This window comes from Bombus impatiens, unplaced genomic scaffold, assembly GCF_000188095.3.
Source record: "Bombus impatiens unplaced genomic scaffold, BIMP_2.2 scf_0034, whole genome shotgun sequence".
NCBI classification, from domain to species: Eukaryota; Metazoa; Arthropoda; class Insecta; order Hymenoptera; family Apidae; genus Bombus; species Bombus impatiens.
The window spans coordinates 162,235-186,898 of NT_176453.1; the positions used below are offsets into that span (position 1 = coordinate 162,235).

The 24,664-nt window shown below is 36.6% G+C and overlaps 1 long non-coding RNA gene across 1 annotated transcript; it reads right to left on the reverse strand.

The window, feature by feature from the left end:
- Window positions 1-1,445: 1,445 nt before the first annotated feature.
- On the reverse strand, window positions 1,446-20,886 carry LOC112213226. The gene is made up of 3 exons (XR_004462130.1): window positions 20,334-20,886; window positions 12,276-12,280; window positions 1,446-1,457 (listed from the first exon to the last, which is right to left on the reverse strand). It is a non-coding gene; the product is annotated as an uncharacterized LOC112213226 (long non-coding RNA).
- Between the last annotated feature and the right edge of the window lie 3,778 nt (window positions 20,887-24,664).

The following is a 24,664-nucleotide window of genomic DNA, read 5'->3' on the forward strand; positions in this document are numbered from 1 at the left end:
TCGTTTTATCGCTTCTTTTTTTTTTTTTTTTTAAGTGGGCAAACATAAATCCAGCGTGTGTTTTTCAATTAAAATACATTAGTTGCAACGAGAGCGCGTATTAAAAATCTATTATACTACAATAGCGAAAGAAGCACATACGATGTCATTTATATTTTATTAATGATCTTGAGCGAGTAATGTATTTTACACACATTACGCGATATAAAACGCGATATAAAACACAGGTTGTTAGATATTGCTAATACATGGTCGTAAAATGAATTATCAAATGATAAAGAATGATTTAAGCTTTATAAATATTTTCTGATTATAATCTACTCCGTTCCAAACTGTTGAAAACACGAATGAATTTAACGGTGTCTAAATACATTTATCTTAACTTTGTATTGAGAAAACGGATATAATCGTTCGAATTTTCATCCGAGACTTTTACATAGCGATCCCGTGTTCTGTAGATTCATTTCTTCTTGCATTTCTGAGTTACTAAGATCATCTTTCTACATTGAGCAAATAGAAGAAACTGACGATGTTACAAGCATTACTTTTTCTACATTTATCTTGGAATTTTCAATTTCTTCTGCTATCTTGCCGCGGCAAATAAAAATACTAAATAAAGAAACTCATTTGTTCCGAAGAAAATGAAAATGTTGGAGGAAGCCATTTGTTCTTTAAAAAGTTCCACATTAATCAATTAGTTGTTTCTTATTCTAAAAGGAACGCTACATTACATTTCCTCCGCCAGCTCACTGCCATAATAATTTACTAATTGACAATGTTAGTAAAACGACGAGTAACAAATGATAGACTTCTTTTTCATAATTTGACAAGTTTACAGTTATTCAAATTTCCAAATTGGTTAATCGGATGACTTGTAATTTTGAAGATTTACTCGTAAAATATACGTCATTTTATCTTGTTCCGCTTACACAACTTGCAATTAGTTCGATTGGGCAAGAGGGTCCGGCCAATACATTTCGAAGGAATAGAAATTTCCAATCGAATTTTCGTGTCCCTTCAACCGTGAAAACACAATCTTTGTCTTACGTAATCGTTGATACTGTAGATACACGATACCAAGGTATTATATAATGCAAAAGCCAGTCCATCGTGACCGTAAAAATTGTCAAATAAATTGTCACGCGATGTTGGATCCATTAATACTCGGCGAGTGTATCGAAACAATCGATAGGCATAAGTCACGCCGCTGGTCAGAAGAGAATTTCTAAACGCGTAACAGATGCTAAGTTATTCCGCCTGGGCTGTCTTGTCATTGTATTCGACGCGTGTCTTCGCGTCAACAGCGGACTTAATTCTTTGTCTCCGGTCGAAGCACGTGCGCGAACAACGCGGCCCGATGAATCTTGAAATCTTTTCGCGCTGTCGAAATCGACACGAGTCGAAGCAAAAATTCTTATCAACGCTGAGTATCGACCGGGTGGAATTTGCACGAAATTCTCAACCAAAATGGCTAGAAGTGCCAGTACTCGCCAAACTACTACATCGACGTACCTCGTCCAAGGTTTATGCTAATCCGCTCTCTTTGCATCGATTTTGGCACGCCGCTCGATACGTCTATCGATTCATGTTCGTCCCATGGAAGCGTTCTTTGCGTATGAAACAACTATCCCGCTTTTCTTAGAATCGTTTCAATATTTCGTGCGTTGTCTGATGAAGCAATATGAAATTTTCTATTGCCACGTTGCAGGCTGGCATTCGTAAGTCGGTTCTAGCCAACCAAGCAATTGAAAAACTTTCGGATAAAAATGCCCATCGATCTAACTCTTGGAAAAATCATTATTCGAAAGATATATTTACGTTTCTTATGTTCTGACGTTAAATACGCAGATATGCGTGTTTCTGGTATCTTTCAATTTCTCTCGTTATTCTTCCATTAATTTTTCTCATACATGTTATTACTATATGTGTGATTAAGGTTTTACAAAAGCATTGTTAGTAGTAATTTATACTGCTTGCTTCGTTTAATTATTCCTAACGTTATCACAATCCTCCGTAGAAATTACGACTCTGCGATGAAAAACTGGTTATAACGAGCGATATAATGGACGCCCCTAATGACAAAAGATTATTATCTAGTATAAAAGGAATAGCGCGTATTTTGAAATAGATTTCCATTTACTGCGACAAATGAAAGCTTTATCGGTCGTACAAATTTGCGAAAGTATATTTTTCAAAGTTAAATAAAAGACGTGAAAGAATTTGATAAATTCTCATTATTTGCTTAAACTTCGTTTAAATACAGCCAATATCCAATACGATAAACAATGTGGTAATAACAATCGATATAATTTTATACTTTAATAATTGCCAGTCGATTGTCAGTGAACGATATGTTATCAATTATCTTAATCTAAAAAACGATGTTACGCAAATGCTTCAGAATCGTCTTTAAAAACAATGTTATGCCAAAAATTGATATAATTTTACTTTTCAGTAATTGTGTCAATTGTCAGATAACAATATGTTACTGACTGTTCTACGCTGAAGGAACGTTGTCAAAAAGATATTGTAGAATCGTTTTTATGGTTGCGCTTAAAAGAGACTAAAACTGTGTTCTACAACGTTTTTAATACTTCAGGCGTAGTTTTACGCGAGGTAAACATCCCGCAGTTACGTCCTTCGTTGTAATTCTTCGCGGGAGCACTAAAACTCCACAGTTTAATTAATCTGCTCCCTTCATACCACCTTCTTCTCACGTGCACGAGTATAAACCACACGCGGAATTCGAATTCGGCCCCGCGGCTATTTTTTCTCGTTACGATACTTGAAACAATACGCGCACGCGTCGCTCGTCTGTTACACGTGCGAATTCACCGCTCAAATAATCATGCACGATGCTTGCCTTTCCTGTGTGCTGTCGGCTTCTCTCCACCAACAACCGGAGAGACGTGTTTCATTTTCGTAAGTTGTAACGTGCAAAAAATATAATGGCCATTCTTTGCAGAAGTGAAATTAAAAACGCCTTTTAATAGGTTTTCGTGTACACGTTATTCGAATTTCCAACGTCTTTAGAAAATGTTCAAGCGTGTCCCGTAATATTTTACACGCATTTATTGCTATCGAATCTATCGATGATTCACGTTACTAAAATTCTTTTAGGATGGTTCAGATAAGATACATTTTACGAACTAAACAATTTTCGACGGTGTAGCTTCGATAACATTGTCAGAGAAGAGTGCGCAAACGCAAACGATATGATATTTTGCGAAAATCAAATGCTCGGATACGTTTTTTAGGAAAAGTGTGGAAAGTATTAAAATATATTGGATATTAAAATGAAATATTTAAGAACTGTCTATATTTTAATGGTATTTGATATTTAAAAACTACCTGTATTTTAATAATATTTGTCGACGTGTAATTTTCATTTCGGGTCACATAGCATCGAAAACATTTCGCGTGTTATAATTTGTAACGATGCAGGCAAAATTAAGGAATATCGTTAAGAATAGATTTTCCATCATATCAATCACGTGGCACGAACAGGCAGAGGTTGATTTTCATTCTGACGTAACAAGAAATACTTTTCAGCGTGTACCGTTTAAATCACAAGGAAATAGAGTAGAATTATTTGCGAATAAACGAAAAGTAGGAACCAGCTGCGAGTCATAAATTCTTTTACACCCGAACCGAAAATGTACCAATAATTATTTTCAATTACGATAAAACAATGGATGATCTAAGTTTATTGGGTTGAATTTTATGAGCAACGATATTCGGTTAAATAGAACGTGTGTGTATTTGGCGTGCCATACAAATATTGTCACTGCGCGCATACTGATCATTTGGATTATACTATGTATATTACCAGCAAAAATATTGACAATGTATAGCAAACAAATATACCTAAGTAACACGAATGTCAAGATAAAAAACAAACAAGTTGCCCCGAGAATGAACATCCAAGCGGCAGCATGCAAATCTTATGCACAACCAGAACAGAAGACCGTATCCAAAATCTTTGGATAATTTCCAGTTTTATTTATATTATTTTATATTGCGATATATAGCATGGTCCAAGCGAATATTTTCTCGTTTAACATTTTGACTGCCACGTTGGTCAAACCGGCCACGGTTTCTCCTGTGACGCCACGGTGGTCATTGGTGACCGGAGCGCTTCAACTTCTTACAATTGTAAAAATTGTATGAAAATTGACAGTTAGGGCATTTTGAATATAACCGATAAATAGAAGATACTCTGAAGTAAAAAGTGCCCCATTGAACAATTAAACATTTTTATTAGAACATCGATAAAAAAAAAGTGAGGACAAATCTTGCATCTAACGGTGCACTGTGTTAAAACACTGTGGTGTCCTGAGCGAAACATGTGATTTCAACGTGGTAGTCAAAGTGTTAAGGTTTTGTTTTTGAAAAAAATGATCGAAGATTCACGAAATGGACGTTTGGTAATTGCAAGTTCCCAGGTATTTGACTTGCTCGCGTCTAAGTCTCATCTGAACGCTTCTCAAAGCATTTCTGGTACTGTGGAATTTCTTAGACAGATAAAGCTCTACTCTCTTCCGGGTAATTGGGTATTATTCAATTTTGCAAGCACGTAATTCTAAGCTATGTACTTTAAGATGTCCGAAAGGTGTCTTTCGTTATCTGCACACAGCTGTTTTATCTGACACAAAGTTGATACAAACATGAAACCTAATCTGTCAAATGTTGTGGTCTTTATCTTCCGTCGTTTATTTATTTTCATTATATTTTCCTTACAAGACGGAAGAAGCTTTTGGAGCAACCTAATATTGCGGTGGTCACTAACGACTTTATCGTTAACACGATCATTCTAAAATAAACTCATAAATAGAGATCAGTCTTACCGTTAATTGCACGTTTAAGACTACTATTCGTGCTACGTACGAGTGTTTCGTAACTTTTATACACATCTCCGAATTACTTTCAAATTTTCCAATTATAAACACGACAGCAGTTCCTCGTTGCAATACCAACAAAGTGTAAAAAATGTTCGTACAACAGAGATAATATGTCCGTACAAATCTTCCGTGGGAAGCGTTCCAATACTATCGTGAGCCATCGTAAGTATCATAAATGTCGAGATAAAAAACAAACAAACAAGTGCACCGGAGAATGAAAATCCAAACGTCAGTTCGTAGCGAACGTACGCAAACGCGGAACAGATATTGGCAAACAGGATGTAAAAAGTTTGCGGATCATTTCCACTGCTTTTGTCCGATTCTGGTATAGAGCCACGTAATAATGCATCGCCGTAGTCGCTGCCATTATGCACATACAGTTACATACTGTCGCGTTATCAGGTGGCTGCATGACCCGTGCCTCCGTGTCGGCCATTCTCCTACGAACCAACCGTGCCCTGTCCTGCTCCTATCACACGGAATCACCTCCGTTTCATTACCATTCCATTCAGTTGCAATTTCATGTTTCATCCTCCCCTTTCCTCACCGCCGTTCCCCCTTTTCTCTCCGCGGCTGTCGCATTTCCTGCTGCCCACTAATCGACGACGAATCCAATCCGCCTACGCTTAATAGGACTTGTCGCGCGCACGTAGATTCTTCGACGACGGCTTCGTGCTTGCCTTGATACCTTTCTACTAGTTTGTGCTAGACTTGCCATGCATAGGGTAGCTCGTAATTAGTATGCGCATTTCTCTGCATTCTTGTAGCTACGTAATTTAACCCTTTAAACACGGCTGTCGCCAGTGGAGAACGCAGTGCATAATTTCGCGAAACACGGCTGTCGTCGATGAGCGACGTCACCTATTGATAATTGCGTTGTTTTTGCCATCTCTTCTTTGCGTTTGAGGCAACGGTTCATGAAAGTGTGTGAGTAATTAAAAGGGTGAAAGGTCTTTATTTATTATTTGTATAATTCTTAAAAAAAATCTTGTTATATATATGTCGAGTTCTCATTAGGGTTAGGGACGTGTAATGAATCTTCATTTGGATTAGCCATTGTTGTTATGCAATATGGATGATATTTATTGGTACAAATACGATTAGTGGCGATTAGATGCTCGAGATGCTAATGACTTTAGGTTCAATAACGAATCCACGGTCAATGGGATAGCAAATGCGTTTTCTTCCAAAGTCTAAGTCGAACTGAACTTACTGGTCCACAATTCAAGTGTAGCTCGACTGACTCGTCCACAGTACAAGTAGAACTCAACTAATTCTTCCACAGTACAAGTAGAACTCAACTGACTCGTCCACAGTACAAGCAGAACTTAACTGACTCATCCACAGTAAGTAGAACTGAACTGACTCGCCCACAGTACAAGTAGAACTGAACTGACTCGCCCACAATACAAGTAGAACTGAACTGACTCGCCCACAATACAAGTACAACTAAACTGACTCGTCCACAGTGCAAGTAGAACTAAACTGACTCGTCCACAGTGCAATTAGAACTCAATTGACTCGTCGAAAGTGCAAGTGGAACTCAACTAACCCTCTCAGTCCAAATGGAACTGCACTTATATATTCTTCTCCGTACCTCCCTGTACCCCTCGAGTCAACTATATTTTTAAGGAGAACTATACAATTACACCGTACTTCTGTTAGGTAAAAACTTCCATCCCCTGACCGTGACTACGTGTAGCGACCCGTTGTGTCACTTTCAACCCAAGCCTATTGTCATAAATCTCGAGTACACATAATCGGATTAAATCATAAACGACTACTTCTAAGTTTTATTATTTAAGTACAGTTATAATAAAAAGTCTAGACTAAAGTATTGGGGATCTTCCCAAAAATTCACCTCTTTCACCTCTGACATATATATAAGATATTTTTAACCCTTTAACCCTTTCGCTTCGAGTGCCGCTTGTAGGCGGCGTTCACGAGATGACCTGTGGGTGGTACGAGCGCCGCATGTAGGTGGCGACCACGCGACGACTCTTGAGTCCAGCACCCCATATATCCGACATCCAAATGATGCATATACAAGTGATATCTGTTGTCAATAATATATTTCTTCGTTATCGGCAGAACATTTTTTGTCGATTTTATTTACATATTGGATTAATCACTTCTTAAAGTTACTCATTGTTGAAACAACATCAAAACGTTTCACGCAATATATTTAAAACATCCAAACGATCGTATACTGTTTCATACTAAAAAACCTATTAAATCCATTGACAGTGAAACGATATTTCATATACGGTTTTTACAAGAATTATTAATTATTTCTGGCGTGCGTTTCCGTTCAATGACAGTACTTTGATGCATGTATATATACGTGTATATGTGTATAATAAACAGAACTTTCTTAACCCTTTAAGTGCTCGTATATATATATAATACAACGATTTAACGATGCAATGTCAGTGAATTAATTAGTTGAAATTCAAAAGAAAACAAGCTGTTCGACGGTTCGCCCAGAAATGCGTCCCAAAACCGTAGTTTTTGTGCCCGCCCTTGATTCGTCGTCAGCTAAGAGGACTCGCTTCGATGTTTACATCTTCGGCTCACGGAAATCAGTCTCGCTCAAGGCGTCGTCGCTATCAGTCGCCATACAGCTGCTTGCCAATAAATAATTGCGTCTTCGCACTTCACGTACGTATATGGAATTGCAATAGAAATACGAAATTCGTCTACTAAATATTATAAAAGATATTCCGATTATTATATGATTGTTATTATATATTGCGAAAATATGGAACAAAGCTTTTTCGTAACGTTTCGTGTAACATTTTCTTTTCGAAAAGACTTTGTTTAAGGATCTGTCAAACGTACGTGAATTTGATGAATTTCCAACTGCACAGAAATTTACTCTGCATGCGAGAATAAGTTGAAAATGAGGAATAAAATTGATAAAGTATCGTTTAACACTAAATGTATAGACACTTGGTATACACCTATTAATATAGTGTGCGGTGAATGACCGGTGATTAAAGAATTAATAGTTTTTACGATTTAACTTAGATAATGGTTAATTTATAAGTAATTGTATATAAAATGATGAACTTTCATAAAATTTCCTCCAAATTTACTTTTGTTTAATTTCAATTATAGATTTAAATAGAATTACACTTTTATTTATATAGAGATATATTTTATTCAACTTTGCTGCATTTTTTACAAATTGTCTTATTATCAAATGCGCATTTGCCGTATAAATATCTCCCGCGTCTTAAACAAATTTTCATAATTTTGTAACCTTTACAATTTCTTACTTGACAAGTTTTTTCTTCTATTAGTGAATCCGAACTTGTTGATAGTTTCATTGCACGGGTTTTCCCGCGATGCTTAATATGAAAGTAACGTATGCAGCAGGTTTATAACAATTTTCTGAATTCTCTATAAATTGGCCCCATTTTGTGGATACCATTGCAAATTTATTGGTTTGTAAACGTTGGATTCTTTCGCACTTCTTATCAAATCCTATAAACCTCATAATTTCAGCAAAGTCATTCCTGCTCATTGATTTTGAAAAAAATGCAGGTCTTCAAATTTTATTCCACAAATATGAGACATCTAAATTTTTTGCTTGATATGCGAATATCATATAGCAGAGCGATAAATGCATCTAGTTTTGTTGCATCTAGTTCCCTCTTAATCCCCAATACTCTAAATACTTCTTCTTCCATACATTTTGTAAAATGATTCCTTATACGGTGATCAATGATAAGATAAAATGCCGTCTTTACTTGTCCTTTCATTATATGCTGTTTAGCATATCCTTAAAAATATTATGAACTGATGTCCTGCCAGGTTTGAGACTCGCATCTATTTCTCTCCAAACCGTCCCATCGAGCTCACTTTTCTAGAAAACAGAATTTCACCGTGTTAATTTCGTACACGCACAGTAGGCACATTTCCAAGTTGCATTTTCCCCACACAGTTCCCCAATGCAATGTTATTATTCCTGATTCTCGTCTCACTTTGAGCCATTGAATCTGCTCGGCTCCATTTTCCACCATAAATTATCCACCACCCTGTATAGACGCTCGATCGATCCAACGTTTGTACGTTTTTCCGATGAAAATCGATGAAAGACACGGTGCAAGTATATGGAATTACCGACGAGAATTACTCAATATAATATCCGGTTTGTTCAAAACGCCACTGTATTACACGATCGTGTTTGAATTTCACGTTCGAAAACTTACCACGTCTGCCGCAACAATACGTACACATACAGTATGTATACGATAGTATTTCCAAACGATAAGCTCATCCGTTCATTCTATAATTCCTTATAATTGGTAAAATGTTAATTCACGTGTGCGATCGTAACAGCCCGCGCTCGTTTCATTTCGGTTTGTTCGCTACGATAAAAATTGCATTGTTTTCGGATAATATCGTAATGTTCTGGTTGGAATAAAATTTCGCTCCAACGATCCCCAGCCATTTCATAGCTTCGATAAATCGGCCTCGTGTTGCTCGCGCGTGAATGAGAGGGCCTTTTGTGATTAAATTTCGTAAATAGTTATCGCGAACAGACCGCGGATTTTTCTACATTTATAGGAAATTTGAAGTTACACGAACAAAATGCGTGTTTAGTTGGACGAAAGAATATAAGTCGGAATAATTAATAGTCTTATAATATCACATTTTAAATGCAACGCAGGATCGCGTGCCAGATTTTGGACGTGGAAGTTAATACAAAGTACCGATCGAATGACAAAATGAAATACCGACTTGCAAAATGTAAATCATATTTGATTTAGAAGGAACTCCGCCTTTTTTTGAGAACAATCACACGTTATCTTGATCAAAACTTCCAGTTTGACTAACGTTTATTTCACCAGGCAGTGCTTGCGACGAATAAGACGTTTTACAAAAATAAATCGAGACAATAAACGAGTTGTACATGTTGAGAATCGTGGATCTTAATCGCCGAAATAAAAGTAAAGGAACACTTAGATTACGCTTAGAATTTATATCAAAATAGCTTCAGATTTATTTAATATGTGATTTACAGGATCTTCGTCGATATACATTTGCACGTGTCTCAGCACTTTCTTTGTCTCACCATCTTTTGTACCACGCTGCCAACGGAACAGTTGCATTCATCCGTTTTTCGAGACGCTGTGCACACACATACTTCCGTACACTCATACTCACATACGTGTGTCACTACTACGCTGCTAATCTAGTCTAGCACACAAAATTACACATATCTCAATAGATGTACACAATATTTTTTATCAGTCCTACTTCTGTTTAGATTCCACGACTCTATGGAGTTCGAAGAGATCGACAAACTTTGCAGCATAATGAAACAAAAACTATACTTCTTTTTCTACCTCTGATCTTTAGTGGGCTTCTACATCGCATCTATTATTCTCATACATTTTTTCTATTTTGATAAAATAATAACGTTGTTACATTATTTATATTGAACACGTTCACACGTTACTTTGTATTCGTTGGTCCTTAAAGAATCAAACCCACATAGTACACATCTCGATAGTACAGACGAAGCTTTTGCATAAGTAAAGTAATTAGACAGTTTTGATGAGCCAAAATATGACTTACACCGTTCTGCCGCCCATCACACATATATAAAGCAGTCAAAGTGTATAGCGCTTCGTTAAGTCTAACATATGTTTATGTTTATGTGTACGTTCAAGTTGAGATCTATGTTAAGCTTACTTCTGCTTTTAATTCTAATTTATTGTTAGTGAAATTACAAGGATAAGAAGATAGGTTTTGTGGTAGTAATAGGACATAAGATAAGATAATGCGAATGGAGACGTAACCGGGATCCGTGCAAAGCCAGAAGGCACGGATCACAAATAAATAATAAAACAAATAAATACGACACTTGATAAGCTTTTACAAATTCAATTTTTTACCCAAGTTTTATTTTCTTGTATAGCCGAAAATATAAATTTGCATAAAAATTCGCAATCTAATTATACCCAAGTGCGAGTATATATTCCACGAACGATTCTCTTATTAACGTTATTTCGATCGGTAGATTTGGTGCAAGTATTTTTTCAAGAAATCGAGCCTTTCGTAAATTGTTCGAAGAAACCGCTTGTTAGATGATAAGGAAACGGTTTCAACTCGTTTGCGAACTATATTCTTCAAGTTTGGGAGAAGAGCAATGAAAATGTTGGCAATATGAGCTCGGTTAGGAACGAAATGAAACGGGTCGCGATATTCTGTTCTTTGATTCTTTCCAGTTTTACTCGCTTTTTATTATTCCTCTGCCTCCTTCATTTATTCATCTTCAAAGGCTCCGTTTGAACGATCCACCGAAAACTTTTCATAAGTTTTAGATGAGTAATTGATCGAACTTTGCTCTCGTGGTTGGAAAATATTCTTAAATTATTAAATAGCACGAATAGCGTAATATAATCTCGTGGAAAATACAGAAATTTATGGAAGAAAAGGAATAGGCAAACATCGCGTCGCATCTGCAATTTTGCGTGCTGCTTGAAATTTCAAGGGAACCGTAAGGCAAATAGCCGAAGAAGCAGGAGTCACAGCAGATGTAAGGAACGTGCGTGGAATTTTGTGAGAAAGCAAACAACAAGGAAAAATGAAAACAACCGACCTTCCTTAGCAGAGAAACGGTAAGCATACTGTTTAAAGTTTACTGAAGATCATGTTCGATGCGAACAGTCTGGAAAAGTGTCACTGTCAGTGATAAAAGAAAAAAAAAAAAAATAGGAATTCGACTCGTTCGAATTAAGTTGCGTTATTATTATTTCCATGGTATTTACCATAGATTCCTTTTTACAAATTGAGATTTGTCTGGCAGAGATTGGGCAATTTTTGACGAAAGAAAAAACAAAAAAGTGATACATATCATAACAAAATATATGATTCTCGTGTAACGACAAAGGAAACAGGTGATTTTTGTGAATATTTTGTCGACTAGTTGTTAGTTACACGAAAGCAGACTTTTTTAGGATGTAAATGTAGTTTCGAATTACAAATGTAATTCTTTTATTTCAGTTCGACTTAGCGTTTCTTGTATTTTGTACAAGTCTTGTGATTATCTTTGATAATGTTACCATCGTTGGCGTGCATCTGTCGCAGTCATCAGAATGCGGAAGTTAGGAAATTTTCTTAAAGTTGCATAGTTTGCGTCGGGGTCGAACCTATTTTTGAAAGAGTAACATGGAAAATTGGAAAGTTCTAGCCTTCAGAAGAATAACTTGCCTTTTTCCACAGTTAAGCGAAGCTCGTATCGTTTAAAAAGAATAAATGATCAAATAAAAATGTAAGGTTCGATCTTTGAAGAAATTTGTAACTAAGCGAGCTCTGTTCGAAATTGGTTAATCGATTAGCGTTTCAGTTATCGTGCACGCCAGCTTAAAAACTTATTAAACGTGACAGTTTAAACAGTTAACAAACGATAGGAGAAATTGAAGTAAAAGAAACTACTTCAAGACAATGTATCTACATGGCGAAAAGCCTATGCGGTCCGTACGGACGACGCGCGACCAGCGCTGACCATCGCTGTGGACGGAGTATTATACTTTTTCGCTACACCGAACTCTGTTGATCGACTATTCAAAGCGCAAATCGTAATAAGTTATAGTGATTCTTTTGCACGAGATTAAATGATTCAAGAGCGTTATTTTTTAGCATTAATTATTTATTATAAACATTGAAATTTACGATAAACTAGAATTTGGGTAATAAACTAGAAAACGATAAACTAGAAAACTAAATTTAGTAAATATAACACGAGTTAATAATTCAGCTGTGTGTGAAAAATTTCAAAACAATTATCGATACATAATCCGATGTCGCATTTTCTGCATTCGTATCGCGCGTCGCTCCTTCTCTTATTTTTCACACAAACGACACATTTTCTTCTTGATAATTGCGTTGTGCCGGCACGATTAGGGCATTTTGATGGAAAATGCCTATCGATTAAACGAAATGGTAAATCCTCAGACTCTCTCTTTCCTCCTCCTACCATGCTTCTACGTTGGAAATATTTTCGTAAAATGTCTCTTATCAACGCTAAATGAAATTCACTAAATTTTTGTTTCGAAGCAGTAGATTTTTGATATAAAATATATGCATTATATATAAGGAATGCATTTATATTTATCTCACACAAACGTAATAGTATTACTTCTGCGTAGGTGCTCGGAAAAATTGACAAACGCATATATGCGTCCTTAGTCCATGCCGGACACTTACAGAAAACGCATATACGTGTCCTTAGTCCACACCGATAGCTTTCGCCAGACGCATATATGCGTCCATAGCACTCTAAGGGTTAAAAGAAGTCCATAAGGATCACTTGCTTCTATGGTTGTTACACGAGAATCCGCCTTAATTAACTGAATTAACTCTGTTAGAATTTAATCTTAAAGTTAAGATAAATGATCTGTGGAAGATAATGTTTATGTTGAAATAATATTAGGTGATATTTATTAAACAGAATTACAGAACCAAATGTATTTAAAATATAAGTGAGTGATATGGTATAATTAGCAAAGTGTGCAGCTGAAGAATTTATGGATTGTTGACAGTTGGCCAGTTACTCTCAGACTGACTGTACGTAGTGACCCATGGACCCTTAAAAGATTTTCAACTGCACTCTCTATACAGTAGTGAGTATGAGCTGTGTAAATGTCCTGTTCAAATGCCTGTGTAGGTGTCTGTATAATATTAATATCGTTGTATTCCAACAAACTCAAATACTCGATAAAGTCAGCAATTTGAAGTGTAATGGCAAAATATCGAATGCAACGATCGATTTCGTTGTGTCACGTTATCTAAATTCGATTTGGAAAAAATGATTTCCCCTAATTTTATACGATTTATGCGCGTTGCTGAAATAAACCGATACTATTAGGTTGTCCTAAAAGTTTCTTTCGTTTTAGAAGAAAATGATAGATGCACAGTATTTTTTGTTTTAATGCAAACGAAACGTGTTGCACGACGGGTAGAAGGCGATCGAAGTTAAAGAGCACAAAATTTGACAGATTAGGTTTCATGTTTGTATCAACATAGCCACATAAAGCAGCTGCGTGCTGATAGCGAAAGACATTTTTGGGACAACCTGATATAAACTCACATTAGAGAAATATGCGGCTTATTCTGCTTTTGCTCTCAATGTAGCTCGCATTAAATATAAATACTACTCATACTACTCGTTTCATCAAGTATAAATACTATTCATTTATAGTTAGATGAACAGTTATTGCGAGAAATGCACGAACGTTCATTAAGAACTCGTATTTATATTAAATGCATTGCACGACGTTCCTTCATATGAAAAAGGAATGAAAATGTTTGTTAAAGCAATTTTGCTTCGAACGATACTTTAAGGCCATCCATATTTTCGTAATACTGCCACCAAATATTTGTCATTTTCAAGATTCGCTACTTAATTAATTCCAACTTAGAGGATGAGCACAGTGCAGACGGAAGATTGCGCTACTTATGGGAAAATCCACGTCTTTTCCAAGTAGATGCGTCTTTGACGCTTTGTTCGGTGCTTCAATAGAAAATGGCTTGCCATAATAAACCTTGGGGCTTGTGTTCGCCGTTAACTATGTAAGCTTTTAAGGGTCTCCATCATCTTCTAGCTTCCCTTTTCACGAATATTCAAATTGCTCTGCAATCGAAGGTGTCAGTGAAGATGACTACAAAGATTTTAACAATAATTCCTATCCCCCGTAATAACTAAATGTAATTAATCAAACGTAATTAGTGAAAAGACGAATGAGAACATGTTGGGAGTTCATGCATTTAACACTAGAACTACCAGTCAAATTGATTGATTTTACAATTTTATTTTTAAATTCCTACGTCATGTTATATTCTTTTCCGCAATGATGTAATGACTTTCGCAACGATAACTAAAAGAATAGTATAATGAATTTTATCTTGTTTCTTATGTATTCAAACTGAAAATAATTTTGTATCAAGGCTACTTATACCAATGCCAGTCAAAGTGTAAAAGGATCCCGCAATCTGTTTATCGAATCTCAATTAACCAGATTCCTCGTTTTGTACAACTTGCCACACGTTTTTAAAATTTCGCGTATCATTCGATATGACGATATCAGTTATCAGGAAAATTTCGAATCAATTGCTGGATCGCTAGATGCTAACGCTAGAAATACCACACCATTCAAAATGACTGGTTTTACAATTTTATGAATTTGTTAATCCTCCTTTAGGGATCCCAGATGGATTAATAATACCAAAAATGTGTTGCATAACATGGAATTGCTTCTGTAAGAAAGTAATAAATCAAAAAAATATAAAAATATTCCATTATTACGTATTTTTTAAAGACCAGTCATTTTCACTGGTTTTGGTAGAAATAACTTCGTGTTAACTATCGCTAGTTCTAGGGTTAAGTGTAACAAATAATCGATGAATTGCGTTTAACAAACAAACAAAATTACATAAACAAAACACATAAATAAAATTGCGTTTAAATTTACTGCATACGTTGGAAGAGAAACAGGTAAAAGAGCGTTCTGTGTTAAAGAAACAGATGGTCTTTAACATAAAACTTTGCTTAGTGCATAGTTAAAGTTTTTTATTGCGTTTTAGTCAAAACAAAGTTATCTGACAGCTATAGTAATATATAGGAAGATGTTCGAGATAGCATCGATGTTGCACCTTTTTCTTCGACCAAAGTATTCGGCAAAAAAGTTACCCCGAAAAAGAACCAATACTCGAATACTAAAAACTGATTATAACTGTCATCGTTGAATGTTCCTTTCCTTATATATTGGAAAATTAATTCAAGGAAGAAGAAATAAAATTTTATATCGTACGATAGTTAATACAGTTTAGAATATTATTGACATCAGCCATCATTTGTCGAACGATTGGTTTCGAAAAACTTATATTTATTTAAAACTCCATATCGTGTTTCTTATTTCAGCCTTCAATCACAGAAAAGCGACATATAAAATTCTTCCTTGAAAGTATATTTTCCAGCGATATCTTTTGATGTTTTTAAACATTTTATTTTCATAGAGACTCAAACCCTATGGACCGCGATATTAATTCAAGCACCTTCCAATTCTTTGTTGTTCATTTCATTTTCGTATAGTTTCTTTTTTCATTTACTGTTTATGATAACGATTCATCCACACGTACGTAATTATCAGCGAATACGAGTTTAAATTTAAATGAAAAATTTCGCTTTCGAGAAATTTATTGTCTCTGTGATTTGTTTTACGCTTCGCTATTAAACACAATTAAAAAGTTGATTATTCGACTATCGCGTGCAGGATTAATTATTATAGCCTTGCAGTTTTCTTCTACGTACGTCTACGCTTATAACAATCTTTTCTTGTAATATATCTCAATTCTCCTCGAACTACTTACGCGTTGCATGTTGTAAAATTAACGTGGCCTTGGCAAAAATTACTACTAATGTGACAATGCGACTCGCATGAAGCCATACCGAGTGCTCACGCTACTAGTTCCCACCATTTTCCCCGTAAATTGTGGATTCGCGAGAAAAATGGAGAAGGGCAAAGTTTCGTTATTTTTCATATCCAATTCATGATGACCTCGATAGATTTTTTAACGTTCCATGATGTTTTTTTAATGACGAAATTGCGAATATTTTGTGACTGTAACTTTTTTTTATCACACGCAGAAATAATCGCCCTTTGTTGACGACTAATTAAAATAAAAAAAATAGTATTTGTTTCTTTATTGACAAGTTCAACGTACGTGGTAAGAATTTACAGGCGAAAACGATGAAGGTAATAATTTAAAAATTGTAGAAAAATACACTTCAAATTGAAACAGAATACAAACGTTTAATGTAATCACAAGCAAATAGTAATTCTTTCTCTATTTTAATTTAACGATACATTTGTTAACCGTATGAGTTCATTGTCGCGAGTTGTCTTGACACTGGCATTAGATATTCGCAGAAATCAGTAAGGAAGCAGATAGCTAAACAATGTTCCCTCGGTAATTTATGGTTTTCGATAGTGAACAAGGGAAGATAACGCACTGTTTGGTGTCGTCAAAACCGGACTACATGTCCGGAGATAAAGGAACACGGGAAGTTACAAAGTTGCGTGCCTTCCCATAAAAACACGAGTGTCAGCGATTTCGTAAACTTCTGTATGAATTTGTAAAAGACGCGATTCTTTGTTCGCTTCTCGCTGCAAAATGATATATAAAGCAGAGATTGAGAACAGTTGTACCACAATTTCGTTTTATATCACGAAACAGTTGCAGATCTTCATTTTGAGTAAATTTTACGAGAGAAAGAAATTTCCCGTATTGGCTCTTGTATCCCTTTTACATTATTTATTTGCAAAACAATTTCAAGATTCGATTCTCGTATGGATTTCACAATAGATTTGTAATTTCGTTAAAAACGATTCGTTATACGTTTTTATCGGCAGAAAACCAGAGGAGAGAAGAATAAATCGCGTAATAATAATTGTTTTATTATATTGCACTCCCTTAATTATTCTGTCTCTAAAACTAGGACAACTTTTGGGCTTTTGCCTCTTTGTTGTGCTTCCTTATTGTCGTTCCTCCCCGTCTTGTATTGCCCTTCTCTTCTCTATTATTGTTTTTAGTTCTGTTAGTCCTTCTCCAGTCTCGTTTAGTATTTTTTCTGTTTCCTTTGGTCCTCCCGTTATTTCGCATTCTTCTGTTACGTGTCTCAAGTCTTCTTCTTTCCTTTTGCATAGTCTGTATCTGTTTCTTCCTCTTCTTTCCAGTATTCCCCTGCTTTGGTCTCGTTTCCACATCTGAATCTTGCTAATATTTTTCTGTCCTTCCACTTCATCCTCCCGTCTAAGTATTTCGGTAACTCTTCTTTGGAAATCGCGTAACAATAATATCGTAATCTTTGGTATGTAATGTACAATACAATACGTGTTTGTAGCTATGCGATTTTATACTTAGAATTGATGCTACTTGATACCCCTAAGGTGGTATTCTGGTCTAGAGGCATAAATTTCGGGCGATCTTTGAAGCTCTGTACAAGCGAAACAAAAAATATTTTTGCTCTCCTTCTTTTTAGCATTTGTTTATTGACATTTCGAGATTACGTAAAAAATTTACTGAAAAAAAACTCAATATTTAAAAAGTTACGAGCTGGCAAAGTGGGTGCTGCCAAAAAAATGGGGTGTCGTGGCGTACATGATATCAACTCTTCTGGTCATCCGAAACAAAAAATGCGAACGGATTCTTAATTAGTATAGATGCCGCTATCGTCTGAACCTTGGAAAAGTCAATACAACATTTTTTCACAAAATGACGGCCGTTTGAAAAAAAATTTCTTATTTCGCATGTTTTTTTGACAATTCCGAACGTTTAAAAAATAGTAATATTAAAGATTTTGAGCTGAGCGTGGTCCGCACGATAGAGGAGTATATAAGGAATATTCAAACCAAATTTAAAATAAATCGGTTCATTAGAACTTGAGATATCGTGCACGCCAACTCGAAAAACGTAGTTTCGAGAAAAACGCGTTTAAAGTTTTCAGACAAGTTTACTCGGACTACGTCTACCGTATACTGTTAACTCATAAAATAATTGAAATTTTGAAAAATCCTTTTAAGGGCATATTCTTGAATCTCTAAACTTTGGAAATATGAAAAAAGAAATTTCTAGACCAGAATACCCCCTTTTAAGATCGACGAATACGCCAACGCACATACTCAACGTACTTTCTCAACTGTATTATTATATATTTTTATTCTACAGCTGCTTAATGATATATTTAAACTGCGAGATCGAAAGTTATTTTACAAACTAATTGATCAAGCAATCAGAGATTAATCAGAGTTACACAGACTCGCGCAGGTTTTTCACAAGAAAAATCTGTGCCGATATATTTGTTCGTTACCGCGTTTACAGGTTCACCGAACATTCGTAAAAAGAGTGTTCTTTCCTCTTCTGAGGCAACCAGCGGCGTAATCGTTGGCAGTTAACTGGTTAAGGGCGGCGATGAAAGGTCTCCTTGGCCTCTGAGATTTTCCGAAACTTTGAACACTTTTATCACAGTTCAGTTAAAAACGCAAATATCATCATTGTTGAAGAGCAAAAAGTAATCAACGTTCCCGTTGAAAATATTAACTCGTTGTCTGAGAAATATCGTCAATTTGACCTCAGTGATTGATCAAAGTGATCTCTTATCTGGCAGTGGCGTAAATCCCGCTGTGTCGAATAAATTTGTTAAAGCCAGCGGCCAGATTTTTACGTTAACCAAAGCCACTAAATTTTAATTTATCGCTGTTAAAATCTTTTTTCATGGCCGACAAAACGATTCGATTGTATTGTCGCTTCGGTTGGCTGTCGGCGGTCGAATAAAAATTGGTCAAAGCCTGGCTGGAGAATGAACATTTTCGAAAGTACTTCCGGTCGTATTTTACAGCAGGAACGTTGTTGCAAACGTTTATAAACGCGCGTAATCTCGCCGGCAGGATCGCCAGCAAGTAAAACATCGTAGTAAGTAATTTAAATTCAGTTGATTAACAGTTGTGCTGGCTCGTGCGCAAAAATACGTACATCGCTGAGTAGATGGGATCGCGAACGTCTATATTTCGAGCATCGATTAAAGTTTCTTTGGGCTGGCGTTATCAGTCTGCGCAACGTATTCGTCCTGGACTCGTTGCTTTATTACAGAATGTATCAAACGGTGATTGGATATCGCGTGATTTAAATCTACTCGGCTCGACCCGTGATCAGCAACGTAATTATCGGACGCATGCGAACTGAAATTGAAGCGGCTCGTTCGGCCACGTCCGGATCTCAATTCGCCAGTGGTATTCTTCTCGACTTATCTGCACGGCGCAGCACGCCACGCCACGCCACGCCACGCCACGCCACGCTACGCTGCGCTATTGCTATAGCAACACGGTATACAGCGGAAGAGCGTACCGCGATTTATTGTAATAAATGTTCGGGCGGTGCCGGTCTTTCTTTAAAAAAAAAAAAAAAAAAATCCAAGGTGCTATCGATCCGCGATTGAAAATAATGGCGATTATTCGAGCCGATCGCTATACTATGCCGTACTGTGGTACTACGGTGCCGTACGCGTCTATGGTTGCGCGTTATTGAGAACGCAGCATTGATTGTGATTGGTGTGCAGGTGCATCGACCTGACCGACGATTGATTTCGCACTTGCTTTGACACGGCACGCTTTCATCATTCGCTACGGGCTAATGTAATGAATGATGATGTTGATGCACCATTAATCACTCTGCTCTATACTTTTACGCATAAACAGCTTCCTCTCTCTGCACAATTAGCTCGTTTCCTCGGCATACTGCTCTATTTTTATTCTTATTTATTTGGCTCTGATAATACGGCCTTCGTCTCGCTCGCCATTTCCAATTAATCAACAATATTTTTTCTTTACTCCACGTACGTACTGGAAAAAACAAAATTACATATTAGGTCATCCCATAAGTTCGTGCCGACTTTTGTGTATACATTTCATGTGTCGATTTATGAACATACGGCGATAAGGGACCAATGCACTTGAGCTTAGCTGATCGAGGACAGGCTAGAGCAGATTTTCGTGGGTATAAGATCGTAATATAGCGAACACAGCGACTTCTAACAGTAAAAAATCATGAGTGAAACGCGTATCCATTTTCGATATCTCGTGTTATATGAATTTCGGAAAGGAAGTTCTGTAACAATTGCCACGAAAAACATATGTGCTGTTTACGGAGAAAATGCGCTTTCATCTCGCACCTGTAGGAAGTGGTTCCAACGTTTTAGAGCTGGGAATTTCTGTTTAGAAGACGAGGAACGTTCCGGGCGTCCTCCTCAGACAGACAAAGATAAAATTCGGGATCTTGTTGAAAAATCACGAAGTTTGACGGTTCAAGAGATGTCAAATGTTCTAAAAATACCTAAGACAACGATTCATAGGTGTTTAAAAAAAATAACATATATAACCGCTCGAAAAACGGCACGAACTTATGACATGACCTAATAGATTCACGGACTTCGACACTCGACTGTGTCAAGATAAAGACAATGTAATGTACGCGTGATGTCTCGAAACAAATGGTATTTTAACGACTTTGGCATATTAAAGGAATAAAATCGTGTATATCGATCGAACGCTTTGAAATATATTTTCCACGAACGTTATTCGCGAACGTTAGATAGGATCGAGATATACCAAGGTACATAGAACATTCCCTTGATGATCCAGAACTCCAAAATTAAATCGGATGTATGTGTTCATCCGAAATTTTTTACGTTTCTCAATAAAGTTTGCAGCATCAACGGATCACCCGGTACGGATGCTTTAACTTTAATGCCATTTAAAGGAATAATTGCGTGAAATCCGCGATACGCGATTCGATTGCGGTCTCATCAAGTTTATTAGAAATTTCAGAGACCAAGCTGCTCTCGCGTTATTTCCTGTCGTGCCGCACCGCGATCGATAGTTACGTAACTATCGATTCCGTTTGACGCAAGTAATCCGATAAGATTGTTCGCCGCCAACACGTTTTAATTCACGTTAATCCGTGGCAGCCGAACGGCGGAAGATTTAATCAGCGATGGTTTTAAGGAGAATCGTTTTACCCGATTATTTATGGATGTCACGGTGAACGCTGGCCACACGCGCGTATATGAAAATCGCCTGAACGTGACGATCTGTCGGCACGTTCGACTTTCCGCCTACAGAACCGCCGAGGATTATTGTCCATTAGTCGTTGCGCTGCCGCAAATCTGCAGAAACCTCGAGCAGATGGTTAATATTCGGACGCGGCAGCGCATGGTCGGGAATTCTAAAAATTTCCGCAACCTATATATGGCTTTCGTTGTTTTTACTTTGCATATTTTACAGCGCGTCGCGGAAAAAAACCTGGCCAATTAACGTCACGCAACAAAGTAAAAATATGGAAAATAGGCGACTGTTTGTTTAAACGTAGCTTATTCGATTCGTCAAGTCGACCGAGCGTTATAGTTCATCGTATTTTACGGATGCTTCAGCTTCTTTCGATTTCGCGAAATTTCCTGAAATTGAGTAAACAGCGATGCAACGAATATCAGTGGAATCGTTGCAATTCCCTTTGCAAGCCGCGATATGGAAAAACGGAATTCGACGATGGAAATGGAAAAAGGAATCTTTGGTAAAATGTTGCGTAAATGTAACAACGTTGATGATTCGTGGGTTAAGAGCAGGGAATATTTACTCGTCGTTAATATACTTGACTACGACAAAGTCAAGGCTACAAGAAACAAATGTAACAGCGTTGCGACGTTAATAACAACTTTCCTCTGCTCGTGCCATCGCGGTTTCCTACCCTTTTCGAGTGTCAGTTGATTGCGAGATTTCAGCGAGATATTCGTTTCGGTGCTGCGCGTGGAAAATTCAGCGCGGCTCGATCTATCGTCTTCTAACGATATTCCGAGCGCTTAAAACGAGAACACCGTGCTGACATGACCGAAGAGAAAGGAAGAAGGAAAACTTCAATCTCCGCTCTCGGTATGTCGTTTCAGACGAGAATTCGCGTGCTCGGTGGTCCGTAATAAAATTAATGGAGCGTAGCAAGCGTCGCGAGGACGTTCTCCTTCTTTCCCTCTTTCCGTTTCCTTCGGCGACTTGCGCTTAAGCGATTCGATGTTTCAATTTCCGCGCGTTCATTGAACAGCTTACGCATGTAAATATCACCGCCAGTTGCCGTAGCGATTCTGCGGTCACGAAACACGCGCGTGCCTACGCACAATTGTCTGCCGTGAGTTGGTAAATTATTTTTAAGCTTCTTCTTGCCGTTGTCATTGAGCAGACTGGCGCAGATAAATGGGATCGCTCGAAAGTCTGCTCTGTTTCTTTTGTTGCGCGAAATATCTTTTCATAAGCGTTTTACGAGAAGATTGTTCTTCGATTAGATTGTTGGCAAAATACTTGTTTTCGCGTCTTGCTAATAGTTTCTTATCGTTCCACGATCTAGCGATTTTTAGAAACAATTTTAGCTGCCACGTATTAGCTTAGTAATATTAAGAATACAATAAATTTTTTTTTATTTAAAATTTCACATTCACAATTTGTCCAATTTGGACGTTTGGTAGAATTTTTTATCTGTTTGATTATCATGTGGGTGGCTACCCCAATGGGATACCATCTTCGTGTTTGTTAAGATATATCCTTTGTGAGATCTGCTGGGTGTTTCCTTTTTAGTCTTCTTTCTATGGTTGAAGAATATAATAAATAAAATAAATATAAGAAATAACAGGATATTTTGTCTTCTAATGCAAACGAAACGTATCCTACGACAGTTAGACGGCTGAAGATAACAACATTTGACAGATTAGATCTCGTGTTTGTAGGAACATTGCCAGATAAAGCAAAGTAGATAGCGAAAGACACTTCTGGGACAACATAGTGTATTTAGTTTGTATAATATCGTTACGTTCGTAATTCAGCAAAAAATTTAAGGATTGCTAGTTTCGACGGAAGACAAGTTGTAATTTGTCACAGGGAAAAGGATAAAAGTTGTGAAATTGCAGAATCGTTCGAGTTAATTGTAGGAAATATCATTGGATCACACAAAGGAGAAGATTGCATCGGATTTGAGGAACAAAGAGGACAAGGTCTGTCTTGTTAAAAATTAATTACATCTTATTGTCAGGAGAAGATTATTTATTTTAAATTATTCATTTTAACTTATTGAAAAAATTGCTTATTTTAGGAATCTGTTAAAAATCTACCATACGTATAATTGAACGGTATTGTTAATAGGGAATTATTTGTTTTCAAGCTACAAAATAAATAGTTCCATTTCCGTAGAATAATCAACAATAATCAATAGTCGCGTTATACCTGGTATACACGAACCCTCGAGACTTCATTCAAAATTTAAATCCTCAATCCTCACCCTCGTGTCAATTTTACGTAGTTTTCCAGCAAAAGATTGTATTGCTAGACCATTTGTAGAACAATTTTTCTGAAACTTTTTAACCTGTATTTTTTTTTCTATTCTTTGTAAAGAATATGGAATCTGCATAAAATAATTCTCAGAATTAATTATTTATCCCTGCATTTTATCGATTTGTTACCATTGTGGCACATTGACATTAAAATACGAAACTGAGCAACTATATGCCACATACGTATCGTATGTTTAACCCTTTGCACTCCTATGTCGAGTGTGACATCAGTTTTTATCTGAGGAGCTCCTTTGTCGAGTCCCACTCGACGTTCTTTCAGTCCCACAATTTTTTGTGAAACGCGCTAAAGAAAATCAGAATTGCATCCTGGAAATTGTTTCAAGATATTTACAAAATGCAACAGTAGTGTGAATAAAACTGGTATTTAAGTGAATTTGTTTCTCCCTTTTTTATTTAAATTGTCTTATTTTTTAGTTAAAGTAAATTTCAAATAAAACAGTTAAAAGCGTTGGGAGCTGCTGGTAACGAAATTGAGATAAAATTCGGAGTGCAAAGGGTTAAAACACTCGTCAAAACTGCTCATCAAGAACCTTGTTAGGCAAAAGAGATTCGTTGTAAGTAAATAAACACGCGTGTTAACTATTTTACGTTCGACTAATACGCTAATAATTAGCGAGTGTGAAAACAGTTAAGAGCCAGTATGTTGCAATATACCATTAGGTTCACTTCTGCTGGCAAAGTAGAAAGAGCGGATATTCGTCGCAATAATAAGATAAGAAATTATAGTAGATATAATTTACCGTGTCTCTCTGGATCGCAGATTTATCGCAGAATCGCTGGTTGCTCGACTTAAGAAAACGGTTTG